We start from the raw sequence: 13,947 nt of genomic DNA, 5'->3' as shown, positions 1-13,947 counted from the left end.
ACGTGCGATGTGGACGATAGCAGCGCTTCGGAGTCATGTTCGGGTTCCGAGGACGACGAAACGCAGACCTTTTCGGGCGTTCTTCGATTTGCGGTCGGGGCAAGTCGTGACCAAACCAACGTTTGACATCGCAGCGTTACCTCTGGTACGTGATGTCAAACGATGTCGCCACGTTGACTTTCGCCTCGGGAGAACGGGGGGAAGGCTGGTTCAGACATGTGCAACGAGCGCGTACCTACGACTGCGTCCGTTGCAACCGGAGCGACCGGAACGACCGCACTGCGCCGCGCGTACACACACCTGCAACCACTACAACAAGCGCAGCGGGTCGTCAGCACGGCGACCGCTTCTGTACGCCGCCGTCAGCTGTGTCAGCGGCCCCTCTAAAAAAGGGGACGCACTGCTACTCAATGCCGTAACAGAATATAGACAGACAGTTTTGTAGTCTAAAGCTTTATTATTTTTTTTTTTTTTGATAGGCTTGCAGGGTACAGCGAATGAAAAAAATAAAATAAAAAGATGCAGCGCCGTCTTGGACGATCACGACTCTAATACACGACATTGCAATAGTACAAATATCGCCACACGCCTTTTCTACGGTTATAAAAGACAATGTAATCTTAGCAGCGATATAGCAACGTAGAAATATGATTTCGTGATCAGATAGACGTTGCGAGCGTTCAGGATTGCTAACACTAATCACTTTTCTCCGGTGATGAAAACGCGTGAAAATTCGTATCCTTTATACGGTACGCGCCAGTAAAACCTTGAACTTGAGCACACGCATGAAATGCGCCAAATCAGAAATCCGGGCGATGCTCGAGGACACAAATGCTTAGAAAGCACCACTGTAGTCGAAGTAAACAAACACGACGGCACGGGCGTTTCTGCTATCTTGAGAGTGCCGCCACGACATCGCCGCACGAGTAGGTGGATGTTCCCTTCTAGTACGTGCTGGGTTATCATAGCGAAACACGACGAAAATTCACAGTCAAGGATAGCGCTTTTAGGCGGAACGATCAGCTTTCACCAGGCCGTCCATTCCGACGATCACCACCGACGCCAAGTTTGCGGATAGAAGGAGCCGGCCTGCAACGCGCGGAGATACGTGCGCTTCCGCGCATCCCTGGGGAACGGGAAATTCACCCCCCGCGGAGGAAGGCAAATAGAAAACGTAGTCCCTTGTTTGTGAAACGATAATTGCGCTATCGCATATTCTAAACTAGAAATATTTTACGTCTTGTGAAATTATCATGCACAACATATTTAAATGAACTGAAAATTGTTTTTTTAGCGAAACTTTAAAAAGACCGCCACAATTTTCAAACATACGATAATTTCATTGGTTCTCGCAAGTACAGAAAAGAGTCCGCACGTATTTTATTCCTGCGTGATTAATAGGCGTTTCTGCCTTCTAAAACTGAAGATACTCATTCACTGACACTTCCTTAACACCATCGCACCAAAAAGTAGCTTCTCCAAAAACCGCTTGAGTGTCCCTTTAAGACTTTTGGACCGCTCGACTTTTTAGTGTGTTTAGCTCCCTCTAGAGCTTTTCACGGATATCCTCGTTAATTCTCAAAATTCCCTGCGAACGTGTTAAAATTCCCATTTCCCTTTTCACCAAAATGGAGACCGGCAATTCCCTGAAAAAGGGAAAATTCCCTGCATGGAACATCACTGCAAAAGAGAGACGGTTAGAGCAGTTCGCGCACTCCCGCCGCGAGGCTTGTGCAAGCCGCCGTGCGCAAAGGAGGCAAAAATTGTCACTGGGCAACTGCCCCGGGAGTACCCTGGGCTTGGAGAAAGCTAAAAACAAAAGCAAAAAAAGGCCGGAGCATCTGCCGCTTGGCGTCCTCGTGAAGAGCGTGTGTTGCGGAGAAGCTTTCCTTTCAGGTCTGCCCACTCGTCGTGAATCTGTGACGTCACAACTCCGAGCGCTGCGGCCTTTGCTTTAGGTGGTGTGGCCTCAAGGCGGCGAGGCGGAGAAGACGCGCGCGAGGCTGTTCCCTCTCCTTCTCGGAGAAACAGGAAGTGAACATTTCTGTCAAATGCGCCTCCTTTTTTCAAAATACGGTCATCCGTCCGAGATATCGCTGTTTGAGTGATGTTTTGGTGTTTGCAGCATCCCGTTGCGCGTTTTTGCCGGTTTGTTTTGTGGAATCCAGATTTCGGTTCAGCATCCCTTTAAGCCACCGAGGAATAACTTTATTGCCGCAGCCTGCCAAATAAAAGGAAAGAACCGAAATTTAGATGTCATTTACATGCATTCCGCGGGACGAATGAATGAAAATGGCGGCCCCCTTCGCTTAGCTGGGAGCAGCCGAGAGTTCACGCGCATGCGCTCATGCCTCTCGTACTGCGCCACGGGCTGATTGGCTCACTCGGGAGACGGGCGTTACGGCGGCGAGATCATAGACTGGCCAAACTCTTTACATATACGGCTCTGCATAGAGCTAGAGTCACTAAATAACTGGAGCGCCATCTAGACGCTGTGCTTCAAAACGTACGTGTTCCATAGAATACCTTGCAGTCACCATAGCGGCGGTCCGGCGCGTCGAAGGACAGGACGTGTCACGAGTTGTGTGCAGTGCAGGCGAAGGCAACGCCAGGCGAAGAGAGGAAAAGTTCACCAACTCATGCTTACAAACAAACCGGAGCGCCCCTAGCGGACGCCACCGGTGCCGCGCATGCGCGGTGGACGGTGGGCAAGAAGCCCTCCGTCGCCCATAAACAAACCATTGAATTGCGTTGTTGTCGGCGTCGGTGGGAGTCCCCGTGCTTTTTTTCGTGTTGGAATCGTTGATTCTACGTCCTCCTAGCAATGTCTAACTACTTGAGCGGCTTCAGCAAAATTAACAAGGCAAAACTTTGCATGAATATTGTGACGTGCGGCGATCCATTTCACGTGGACGCCGCAGAATGGGCACTAATGCCTGACTCCCACGATGAGATCCTGCTCGCTATTTTCAGTCGCGACGTCGCTCGGGCTGCAAAAGCGTGGACCGTAGCTGAGATGGTAAACGTCGGTACTGAAAACCGCAAGTAGAATCAGGCATTACAAGTCGGTGATGGCCACTGGTCACAATGATCAACATCTTCGTGTATCTACTGTTTACACTTAGCCTATACTTACCCTAACCAACCTTCAAAAGCGTTTTGAGGCCTGCACTTAGTTCTTATCGCAATTACCGGGTCAACGTTTGCTTTACGGGCCGCTGTTGTTTGAGCGAGCTGACGACAAAAATTACACAAGTTTGAAAGAGCAGACGACAGTTCGAACGCATGCGCAGTGGAGTGCAAGCGAGAAGCATCGCGGTCCCACGTCAACAAACCCATGTAATGTCACGTTGTTGGCGTCTGTGTGAGTCTGCATACTCTTTTTCGCGTTCGAATTGTCGATTCTAGTCCTCATAGCAATGTCTTACCCCTTTAATCGCTTGAGCGAAGTTATCAAGGCTCGTTACGCCGCTAAACTCTACGTAAATAATTTGACGTGCGGCGATTCATTCGCATGAACGCCGCAGAATGGACGCCAAAAACCATGATGAGATTCTTCTAGCTATTTTCGGTCGCGACGTCGCTCGTGCTGCATAAGTGTAGAAGGTAGCGGCGATGATCGACGTCGATACTGAGAATCAGAAGCGGGAACAGACCAAGCGTAACAAGTCGGTGATGGCCACTGGTACCAATGATCAACATCTGGTATCTACTGTTTACACCGAGCCTATTTAAGTCTTTTGAGGCCTGCAATTACTTTTTATTGCAATCGCCGGGTCAAAGTTTGGTCTACGGGCCGCTTTTGTTTGAACGAGCAGACGACAAAAAGCAGACAAGTTTGAAAGAGCAGACGAAAGTTCGAACGATCAGGCGGCCGTGTGAATTTGATGACGCACTGAACCCGTGGATGGTCCGGACAACTTGGCGGTTTTCTCTCGTTCATGTTGGAACAAAACAAATACATCTGGCGACCACAAAGTGTTGCCCGCACAAGCAATCGTAGTTTGACAGCGTCTGGTTTGCCCTTTTCACGGTTACTATCCACGTTCTCTGACGAACGAGTAGGCAGAAACACATGAAAACTGATCTTCAAACCTTTCCAGACTCTCTTGGCACAGTCCCCGTCGCAGCATTTTGACGAGAAGGCAGGTTTTCTGTCTGGTTTCTCCCAAAAGAACACAGGAATGCATGTCTCGCACGGCGACTTCTGCCCACCGCCCCAGACCGGATGCGCGCCCGACGCGCCACCACCGCGGCGTGACGTAGGAGAGTTGAGTTCGTGTATAGAAGTCGGGACGGGAGAGGAGGGCAGTGGAGGACCAGGCGAGAAAAGAAAGGCCGGGGAGGATGAAGCAGACAGGACGCTGGAGAAGAGAGGGGGAAACCTCCACCCATCTCCAGCATTCCGTCTGCTTTCACCTTTCCGAAAAAAGCGCTCGTCTCATGACGTCACATAGGAAGGCCATCGGGGGCGCGTTTCCAAGCGAAGGCAACGCGCGCGGATCCACCGTCGTAACGCGCTTTTAGTTACATACGCGTGTCTTATTAGCTAAAATGAAAGCTGCACATAGTAACGGGTCTAGAAAACATTTTATTACACGGGCAAAATATTACATCGCTAAATAATCGGCACGAGATGGCACGAGGTATGCGTATGAGGCGTCTATAGAAAAATGTGATTGTTTTCAGTCGAAAACATCGAGTCATGCAATTATTGCTGTAGGAATGAATATTTTATACAGAAATATTTTGACAAAATGGCGAGACACGCGGTGATTGGTGTCATGCCACGCTTTGGCGTGCATGACTGGTTGGTGTGCTATCAGTGGTTATCAGAAGCGAGCTCAAGCGGTCACGAGGGTGATGTTGATAGCGGATGCACTCTCAACAAAAGGGTAGTCGTAGGGTACAACATTTGGGGTAGTCGGAAGCCGTCACAGATATCGCTACCCCCCCTTAGTAATACTAACGACCGCACGGATAGTGTTCGAGGCGGGGTTTAGGCCGCACGTCCGGAAGCTTCCTGGCTCGAGACGACGTCCATTCCCCGAAGTGAAGAACCCAGGGGTCCAGTGGAGGTGGGAGAATTGGTAACGTAACGAACGGTTTAATTACATGGTAGCGATACAGCCGTCAAATCCGAGAGAACAACGGAGCAGCCTCGCGCTCCGCCTTATATAGGGTCCGTTTCTCCCTCACTCCTTGCCAGGGCAGCCAGTGCGATGCAGCAACCCGCCGTCAAGTGCGATGCAGCGAAGTCCGCCGTCCAGTGCGACGTAGCCAAAGTTCTCCGCAGTTAGGCCATGCCTCTCTCCCTTTCCCGAGCGCACCAACCACCACGCACACACACACGTCCCGCTAACGTCACGGGCGCGTTGAGACTTGTTGCCGCAGGCCCCGTCACGCAGGCGACGGTCCCAGACTCGTCGGGACTCGTTTCGCGCAGGCCCCGACAAGCGGGCGACGGTCCCGGACTCGTCTTGACTCGTTTCCGCAGCGTTGAAACTCAGGAGAAGGTCGCCGAAGGTTCCATTCTTAACAGCCCCTCCGGGGCCAGGGAAACCTCGAATGGCCGGTGATACTATCGCTGGCCTGAAGAGGTGGGTTTGGAGTAGGCCTTGAGAAGATGCTGCAAGCACTAAGCAAACTCCCAAACCTCTCACAACGGAGGCATCAGCGGAAACGTCCCCCACAACACCACGCCACACCGCAGTCAAACGCTCGGAATCCACCAGAGACCCGCCAGACTGGATTACGGATTACCAAAATTTGCCAAAACAATGCAATTTAAAACCTTAGGACAATTTCGGGTATCGAGACCCGCTGTCGCCAAAGCAAAACTCATTTTTCCAACGAGGTCACTGTGAACAAAATACAAGACAAAAAACTCTTCGCAATTTGTGAGGTCCTTTTGGGGTTTTAACGAAGTGCCCCCACTTAGATCCTCATTCCCGTGGATGACGAAAACCTCTGAGATCATTCCTACTCTTTTTGGTGATATCAGAAAAATCTGCTCAACCCATCGGCATTGCCGTTAAATTTGCCTTTCCTTTTTCTTACGCTGAAGTCATAGTGATCGATTTTCACGTGATTTCTAGACGTGAAAATGCGGTCCTTATAGCGCCGATAAAACAATCCGCCTTTTTCATGCCCCGTCACATTGGTCCTAGCAATCTCCTGAGCAGTACCGCGAAACCCTGACACACTAGGGTCGCTCTTCTGCTCGACTGTCAAAGACACTGTCTACTCGTAACAGAGGACCAAAGTTACGTGACGCCGGAGCTACGAGAGATCCTTTGATGATCCCGTCTTCCTCCGCCTTTTTCGCCGGCGCGTTGGGACGGCGTACGCTTTCTGGTGCTACGAGGTCGGGCTGTTCTACAACCCGGACCCCCTCATCCCGTTTCTCTGCCTCCAACTCTGGGAGTGCTTGCTCCCCGTCAGCTGCCTTTCGCTCTGGATCACTCGTTAACAAAGGGGCGAGCTGACGCGATTTGGACCTCGTACACGACTGAACTAGTCCTCCTCCCAGTTGTTGACCCCTTCCGCGCAGCAGGAAATCTGACCGGTTAGAAAACAAATAGGGATACTCCAACGGGACTGTTTGCGAGACAGCCGCCTCTGTCACTAGCTCTCCGAACGGGCCAGTTATCCTTACTCTCGCCATAGGCAGACAGACACTGTGCTTCTCGAGCAGCTGCTTGATCCAAACTACCTTTCCAGTAAAGTCGGATGTCGTTACATACGACGGATGAACAACGTCCATCGTCGCTGCACTGTCACGAAGCACCCTGCACGGCTTTCCGTTTACCTGGAGCTCGTGAAGATAGGGACGAAGAAGCTCCAGGTCCCTGTCACTACCGCTCACGTACGAGAACACAACCCGCGGTTTGTTACACCTGGCCGCTGTGTGTCCCGGCTCCTGACAGTTGTAGCACAGGAACGGCTTCCTTGCCTCGAACTGCCCTTTTTGGCTTTTCCGTGCCTCGTCTCCGTTCGAGGGATCTCCGCTCGAGGGATCTCCGTTCGAGGGATCTCCGCTCTTTTCTGGGACCTTTTGTCCTGTTTCTGGCTTCTCGTGCCTTTTTTCTCGCGAGCCGTTTCCCTGTCGGAAGGGCTTGCGCTGATCGCTCCGGCCGGGTTCGCTGTCCTCTCCGCTCAGCTTTCTACGCGTTGCGTACTCTTCGGCTAGCTCAGCAGCCCTTTCGACAGAGTCGACTCCCACCCTATCCTGCACCCAGAGCTTGACTGACTGCGGTATGCTACGAAAGAACTGTTCGAGGCACACACACTCGACTACCTTGTCTCGGCTTTCGTACACTTCCTCGCTCTTCAACCATTCTATCAAGTTGGTTTTAAGCCCGTACGCGAATTCCGAGTAGCCCTCGCTGCTCTTTTTGGATGCGTTTCTAAACCTTTGACGGAATGCCTCGGCAGAAAGGCGATACCGCTTCAAAAGGCTCGACTTCACCTTGTCGTAGTCGTCCGCGTCTCTAGTACTAAGGCGCGCGACAACCTCTGCAGCCTCACAGGGCAACAAAGTCAAAAGTCGTTGCGGCCACGTTTCTGGGGCGAAGCTCAACTTCTCACATGTCCTCTCAAAGTTAACTAAGAATAGGCCCACGTCTTCCCCAACTTTAAACGGCTGCAGGAGCTTCTTCATTTGATACGACTCGGCCTCACTTGCTCGTACCGGAGCCCCAACTCTACTGTTCTGCGAGTTTAATCGCTGTTGTTCAATTTCGAGCTCTAGCCTTTTTAGCGCTCGTTCCTCTGCCGCTGCAGCCTGCGCTCGTTCCTCTCTCGCTGCAGCCTGCGCTCGTTCCTCTCTTGCTGCAGCCTGCTCCTGTTCTCGTTCCTCTTTCGCTGCAGCCTGCGCTCGTTCCTCTCTCGCTGCAGCCTGCGCTCGTTCCTCTCTCGCTGCAGCCTGCTCCTGTTCTCGTTCCTCTTTCGCTGCAGCCTGCGCTCGTTCCTCTCTTGCTGCAGCCTGCTCCTGTTCTCGTTCCTCTTTCGCTGCAGCCTGCGCTCGTTCCTCTCTTGCTGCAGCCTGCTCCTGTTCTCGTTCCTCTTTCGCTGCAGCCTGCGCTCGTTCCTCTCTTGCTGCAGCCTGCTCCTGTTATCGTTCCTCTCTCGCTGCAGCCTGCGCTCGTTCCTCTCTTGCTGCAGCCTGCTCCTGTTCTCGTTCCTTTTTCGCTGCAGCCTGCGCTCGTTCCTCTCTCGCTGCAGCCTGCTCCTGTTCTCGTTCCTCTTTCGCTGCAGCCTGCGCTCGTTCCTCTCTTGCTGCAGCCTGCTCCTGTTCTCGTTCCTCTTTCGCTGCAGCCTGCGCTCGTTCCTCTCTTGCTGCAGCCTGCTCCTGTTATCGTTCCTCTCTCGCTGCAGCCTGCGCTCGTTCCTCTCTTGCTGCAGCCTGCTCATGTTCTCGTTCCTCTTTCGCTGCAGCCTGCGCTCGTTCCTCTCTTGCTGCAGCCTGCTCCTGTTCTCGTTCCTCTTTCGCTGCAGCCTGCGCTCGTTCCTCTCTCGCTGCAGCCTGCGCTCGTTCCTCTCTCGCTGCAGCCTGCTCCTGTTCTCGTTCCTCTTTCGCTGCAGCCTGCGCTCGTTCCTCTCTCGCTGCAGCCTGCTCCTGTTCTCGTTCCTCTTTCGCTGCAGCCTGCGCTCGTTCCTCTCTTGCTGCAGCCTGCTCCTGTTCTCGTTCCTCTTTCGCTGCAGCCTGCGCTCGTTCCTCTCTTGCTGCAGCCTGCTCCTGTTCTCGTTCCTCTTTCGCTGCAGCCTGCGCTCGTTCCTCTCTCGCTGCAGCCTGCTCCTGTTCTCGTTCCTCTTTCGCTGCAGCCTGCGCTCGTTCCTCTCTTGCTGCAGCCTGCTCCTGTTCTCGTTCCTCTTTCGCTGCAGCCTGCGCTCGTTCCTCTCTTGCTGCAGCCTGCTCCTGTTCTCGTTCCTCTTTCGCTGCAGCCTGCGCTCGTTCCTCTCTTGCTGCAGCCTGCTCATGTTCTCGTTCCTCTTTCGCTGCAGCCTGCGCTCGTTCCTCTCTTGCTGCAGCCTGCTCCTGTTCTCGTTCCTCTTTCGCTGCAGCCTGCGCTCGTTCCTCTCTTGCTGCAGCCTGCTCCTGTTCTCGTTCCTCTTTCGCTGCAGCCTGCGCTCGTTCCTCTCTCGCTGCAGCCTGCTCCTGTTCTCGTTCCTCTTTCGCTGCAGCCTGCGCTCGTTCCTCTCTTGCTGCAGCCTGCTCCTGTTCTCGTTCCTCTTTCGCTGCAGCCTGCGCTCGTTCCTCTCTTGCTGCAGCCTGCTCCTGTTCTCGTTCCTCTTTCGCTGCAGCCTGCGCTCGTTCCTCTCTTGCTGCAGCCTGCTCATGTTCTCGTTCCTCTTTCGCTGCAGCCTGCGCTCGTTCCTCTCTCGCTGCAGCCTGCTCCTGTTCTCGTTCCTCTTTCGCTGCAGCCTGCGCTCGTTCCTCTCTTGCTGCAGCCTGCTCCTGTTCTCGTTCCTCTTTCGCTGCAGCCTGCGCTCGTTCCTCTCTTGCTGCAGCCTGCTCCTGTTCTCGTTCCTCTTTCGCTGCAGCCTGCGCTCGTTCCTCTCTTGCTGCAGCCTGCTCCTGTTCTCGTTCCTCTTTCGCTGCAGCCTGCGCTCGTTCCTCTCTCGCTGCAGCCTGCTCCTGTTCTCGTTCCTCTTTCGCTGCAGCCTGCGCTCGTTCCTCTCTTGCTGCAGCCTGCTCATGTTCTCGTTCCTCTTTCGCTGCAGCCTGCGCTCGTTCCTCTCTTGCTGCAGCCTGCTCCTGTTCTCGTTCCTCTTTCGCTGCAGCCTGCGCTCGTTCCTCTCTCGCTGCAGCCTGCTCCTGTTCTCGTTCCTCTTTCGCTGCAGCCTGCGCTCGTTCCTCTCTTGCTGCAGCCTGCTCCTGTTCTCGTTCCTCTTTCGCTGCAGCCTGCGCTCGTTCCTCTCTTGCTGCAGCCTGCTCCTGTTCTCGTTCCTCTTTCGCTGCAGCCTGCGCTCGTTCCTCTCTTGCTGCAGCCTGCTCCTGTTCTCGTTCCTCTTTCGCTGCAGCCTGCGCTCGTTCCTCTCTTGCTGCAGCCTGCTCATGTTCTCGTTCCTCTTTCGCTGCAGCCTGCGCTCGTTCCTCTCTTGCTGCAGCCTGCTCCTGTTCTCGTTCCTCTTTCGCTGCAGCCTGCGCTCGTTCCTCTCTCGCTGCAGCCTGCTCCTGTTCTCGTTCCTCTTTCGCTGCAGCCTGCGCTCGTTCCTCTCTCGCTGCAGCCTGCTCCTGTTCTCGTTCCTCTTTCGCTGCAGCCTGCGCTCGTTCCTCTCTTGCTGCAGCCTGCTCCTGTTCTCGTTCCTCTTTCGCTGCAGCCTGCGCTCGTTCCTCTCTTGCTGCAGCCTGCTCATGTTCTCGTTCCTCTTTCGCTGCAGCCTGCGCTCGTTCCTCTCTTGCTGCAGCCTGCTCCTGTTATCGTTCCTCTCTCGCTGCAGCCTGCGCTCGTTCCTCTTTCGCTGCAGCCTGCTCATGTTCTCGTTCCTCTTTCGCTGCAGCCTGCGCTCGTTCCTCTCTTGCTGCAGCCTGCTCCTGTTATCGTTCCTCTCTCGCTGCAGCCTGCGCTCGTTCCTCTCTTGCTGCAGCCTGCTCATGTTCTCGTTCCTCTTTCGCTGCAGCCTGCGCTCGTTCCTCTCTTGCTGCAGCCTGCTCCTGTTCTCGTTCCTCTCTCGCTGCAGCCTGCGCTCGTTCCTCTCTTGCTGCAGCCTGCTCCTGTTATCGTTCCTCTCTCGCTGCAGCCTGCGCTCGTTCCTCTCTTGCTGCAGCCTGCTCATGTTCTCGTTCCTCTTTCGCTGCAGCCTGCGCTCGTTCCTCTCTTGCTGCAGCCTGCTCATGTTCTCGTTCCTCTCTCGCTGCAGCCTGCGCTCGTTCCTCTCTTGCTGCAGCCTGCTCATGTTCTCGTTCCTCTTTCGCTGCAGCCTGCGCTCGTTCCTCTCTTGCTGCAGCCTGCTCCTGTTATCGTTCCTCTCTCGCTGCAGCCTGCGCTCGTTCCTCTCTTGCTGCAGCCTGCTCCTGTTCTCGTTCCTCTCTCGCTGCAGCCTGCGCTCGTTCCTCTCTTGCTGCAGCCTGCTCATGTTCTCGTTCCTCTCTCGCTGCAGCCTGCGCTCGTTCCTCTCTTGCTGCAGCCTGCTCCTGTTCTCGTTCCTCTCTCGCTGCAGCCTGCGCTCGTTCCTCTCTTGCTGCAGCCTGCTCCTGTTCTCGTTCCTCTTTCGCTGCAGCCTGCGCTCGTTCCTCTCTTGCTGCAGCCTGCTCCTGTTCTCGTTCCTCTTTCGCTGCAGCCTGCGCTCGTTCCTCTCTTGCTGCAGCCTGCTCCTGTTCTCGTTCCTCTCTCGCTGCAGCCTGCGCTCGTTCCTCTCTTGCTGCAGCCTGCTCCTGTTATCGTTCCTCTCTCGCTGCAGCCTGCGCTCGTTCCTCTCTTGCTGCAGCCTGCTCATGTTCTCGTTCCTCTCTCGCTGCAGCCTGCGCTCGTTCCTCTCTTGCTGCAGCCTGCTCCTGTTATCGTTCCTCTCTCGCTGCAGCCTGCGCTCGTTCCTCTCTTGCTGCAGCCTGCTCATGTTCTCGTTCCTCTCTCGCTGCAGCCTGCGCTCGTTCCTCTCTTGCTGCAGCCTGCTCATGTTCTCGTTCCTCTCTCGCTGCAGCCTGCGCTCGTTCCTCTCTTGCTGCAGCCTGCTCCTGTTCTCGTTCCTCTTTCGCTGCAGCCTGCGCTCGTTCCTCTCTTGCTGCAGCCTGCTCCTGTTCTCGTTCCTCTTTCGCTGCAGCCTGCGCTCGTTCCTCTCTTGCTGCAGCCTGCTCCTGTTCTCGTTCCTCTCTCGCTGCAGCCTGCGCTCGTTCCTCTCTTGCTGCAGCCTGCTCATGTTCTCGTTCCTCTTTCGCTGCAGCCTGCGCTCGTTCCTCTCTCGCTGCAGCCTGCGCTCGTTCCTCTCTTGCTGCAGCCTGCTCCTGTTATCGTTCCTCTCTCGCTGCAGCCTGCGCTCGTTCCTCTCTTGCTGCAGCCTGCTCATGTTCTCGTTCCTCTCTCGCTGCAGCCTGCGCTCGTTCCTCTCTTGCTGCAGCCTGCTCATGTTCTCGTTCCTCTCTCGCTGCAGCCTGCGCTCGTTCCTCTCTTGCTGCAGCCTGCTCCTGTTCTCGTTCCTCTTTCGCTGCAGCCTGCGCTCGTTCCTCTCTTGCTGCAGCCTGCTCCTGTTCTCGTTCCTCTTTCGCTGCAGCCTGCGCTCGTTCCTCTCTTGCTGCAGCCTGCTCCTGTTCTCGTTCCTCTCTCGCTGCAGCCTGCGCTCGTTCCTCTCTTGCTGCAGCCTGCTCATGTTCTCGTTCCTCTTTCGCTGCAGCCTGCGCTCGTTCCTCTCTTGCTGCAGCCTGCTCCTGTTCTCGTTCCTCTCTCGCTGCAGCCTGCGCTCGTTCCTCTCTTGCTGCAGCCTGCTCCTGTTCTCGTTCCTCTCTCGCTGCAGCCTGCGCTCGTTCCTCTCTTGCTGCAGCCTGCTCATGTTCTCGTTCCTCTCTCGCTGCAGCCTGCGCTCGTTCCTCTCTTGCTGCAGCCTGCTCCTGTTCTCGTTCCTCTCTCGCTGCAGCCTGCGCTCGTTCCTCTCTTGCTGCAGCCTGCTCATGTTCTCGTTCCTCTTTCGCTGCAGCCTGCGCTCGTTCCTCTCTTGCTGCAGCCTGCTCATGTTCTCGTTCCTCTCTCGCTGCAGCCTGCGCTCGTTCCTCTCTTGCTGCAGCCTGCTCATGTTCTCGTTCCTCTTTCGCTGCAGCCTGCGCTCGTTCCTCTCTTGCTGCAGCCTGCTCCTGTTCTCGTTCCTCTCTCGCTGCAGCCTGCGCTCGTTCCTCTCTTGCTGCAGCCTGCTCCTGTTCTCGTTCCTCTCTCGCTGCAGCCTGCGCTCGTTCCTCTCTTGCTGCAGCCTGCTCATGTTCTCGTTCCTCTCTCGCTGCAGCCTGCGCTCGTTCCTCTCTTGCTGCAGCCTGCTCCTGTTATCGTTCCTCTCTCGCTGCAGCCTGCGCTCGTTCCTCTCTTGCTGCAGCCTGCTCATGTTCTCGTTCCTCTTTCGCTGCAGCCTGCGCTCGTTCCTCTCTTGCTGCAGCCTGCTCATGTTCTCGTTCCTCTCTCGCTGCAGCCTGCGCTCGTTCCTCTCTTGCTGCAGCCTGCTCATGTTCTCGTTCCTCTTTCGCTGCAGCCTGCGCTCGTTCCTCTCTTGCTGCAGCCTGCTCCTGTTATCGTTCCTCTCTCGCTGCAGCCTGCGCTCGTTCCTCTCTTGCTGCAGCCTGCTCCTGTTCTCGTTCCTCTCTCGCTGCAGCCTGCGCTCGTTCCTCTCTTGCTGCAGCCTGCTCATGTTCTCGTTCCTCTCTCGCTGCAGCCTGCGCTCGTTCCTCTCTTGCTGCAGCCTGCTCCTGTTCTCGTTCCTCTCGCTGCAGCCTGCGCTCGTTCCTCTCTTGCTGCAGCCTGCTCCTGTTCTCGTTCCTCTTTCGCTGCAGCCTGCGCTCGTTCCTCTCTTGCTGCAGCCTGCTCATGTTCTCGTTCCTCTCTCGCTGCAGCCTGCGCTCGTTCCTCTCTTGCTGCAGCCTGCTCATGTTCTCGTTCCTCTCTCGCTGCAGCCTGCGCTCGTTCCTCTCTTGCTGCAGCCTGCTCATGTTCTCGTTCCTCTCTCGCTGCAGCCTGCGCTCGTTCCTCTCTTGCTGCAGCCTGCTCATGTTCTCGTTCCTCTCTCGCTGCAGCCTGCGCTCGTTCCTCTCTTGCTGCAGCCTGCTCCTGTTCTCGTTCCTCTTTCGCTGCAGCCTGCGCTCGTTCCTCTCTTGCTGCAGCCTGCTCCTGTTATCGTTCCTCTCTCGCTGCAGCCTGCGCTCGTTCCTCTCTTGCTGCAGCCTGCTCCTGTTCTCGTTCCTCTTTCGCTGCAGCCTGCGCTCGTTCCTCTCTCGCTGCAGCCTGCGCTCGTTCCTCTCTCGCTGCAGCC

At 55.4% G+C, this 13,947-nt stretch overlaps 1 pseudogene; it reads right to left on the bottom strand.

Moving 5' to 3' along the window:
• Positions 1-5,982: 5,982 nt before the first annotated feature.
• On the bottom strand, positions 5,983-7,756 carry LOC120847431 (annotated as a pseudogene).
• Between the last annotated feature and the right edge of the window lie 6,191 nt (positions 7,757-13,947).

The sequence above is a fragment of the Ixodes scapularis genome, unplaced genomic scaffold (genome assembly GCF_016920785.2).
Source record: "Ixodes scapularis isolate PalLabHiFi unplaced genomic scaffold, ASM1692078v2 PGA_scaffold9__187_contigs__length_104089568, whole genome shotgun sequence".
NCBI lineage: Eukaryota > Metazoa > Arthropoda > Arachnida > Ixodida > Ixodidae > Ixodes > Ixodes scapularis.
Note: the sequence above shows the minus strand (reverse complement) of the source record. Positions and strands in the feature narration are given on the sequence as shown.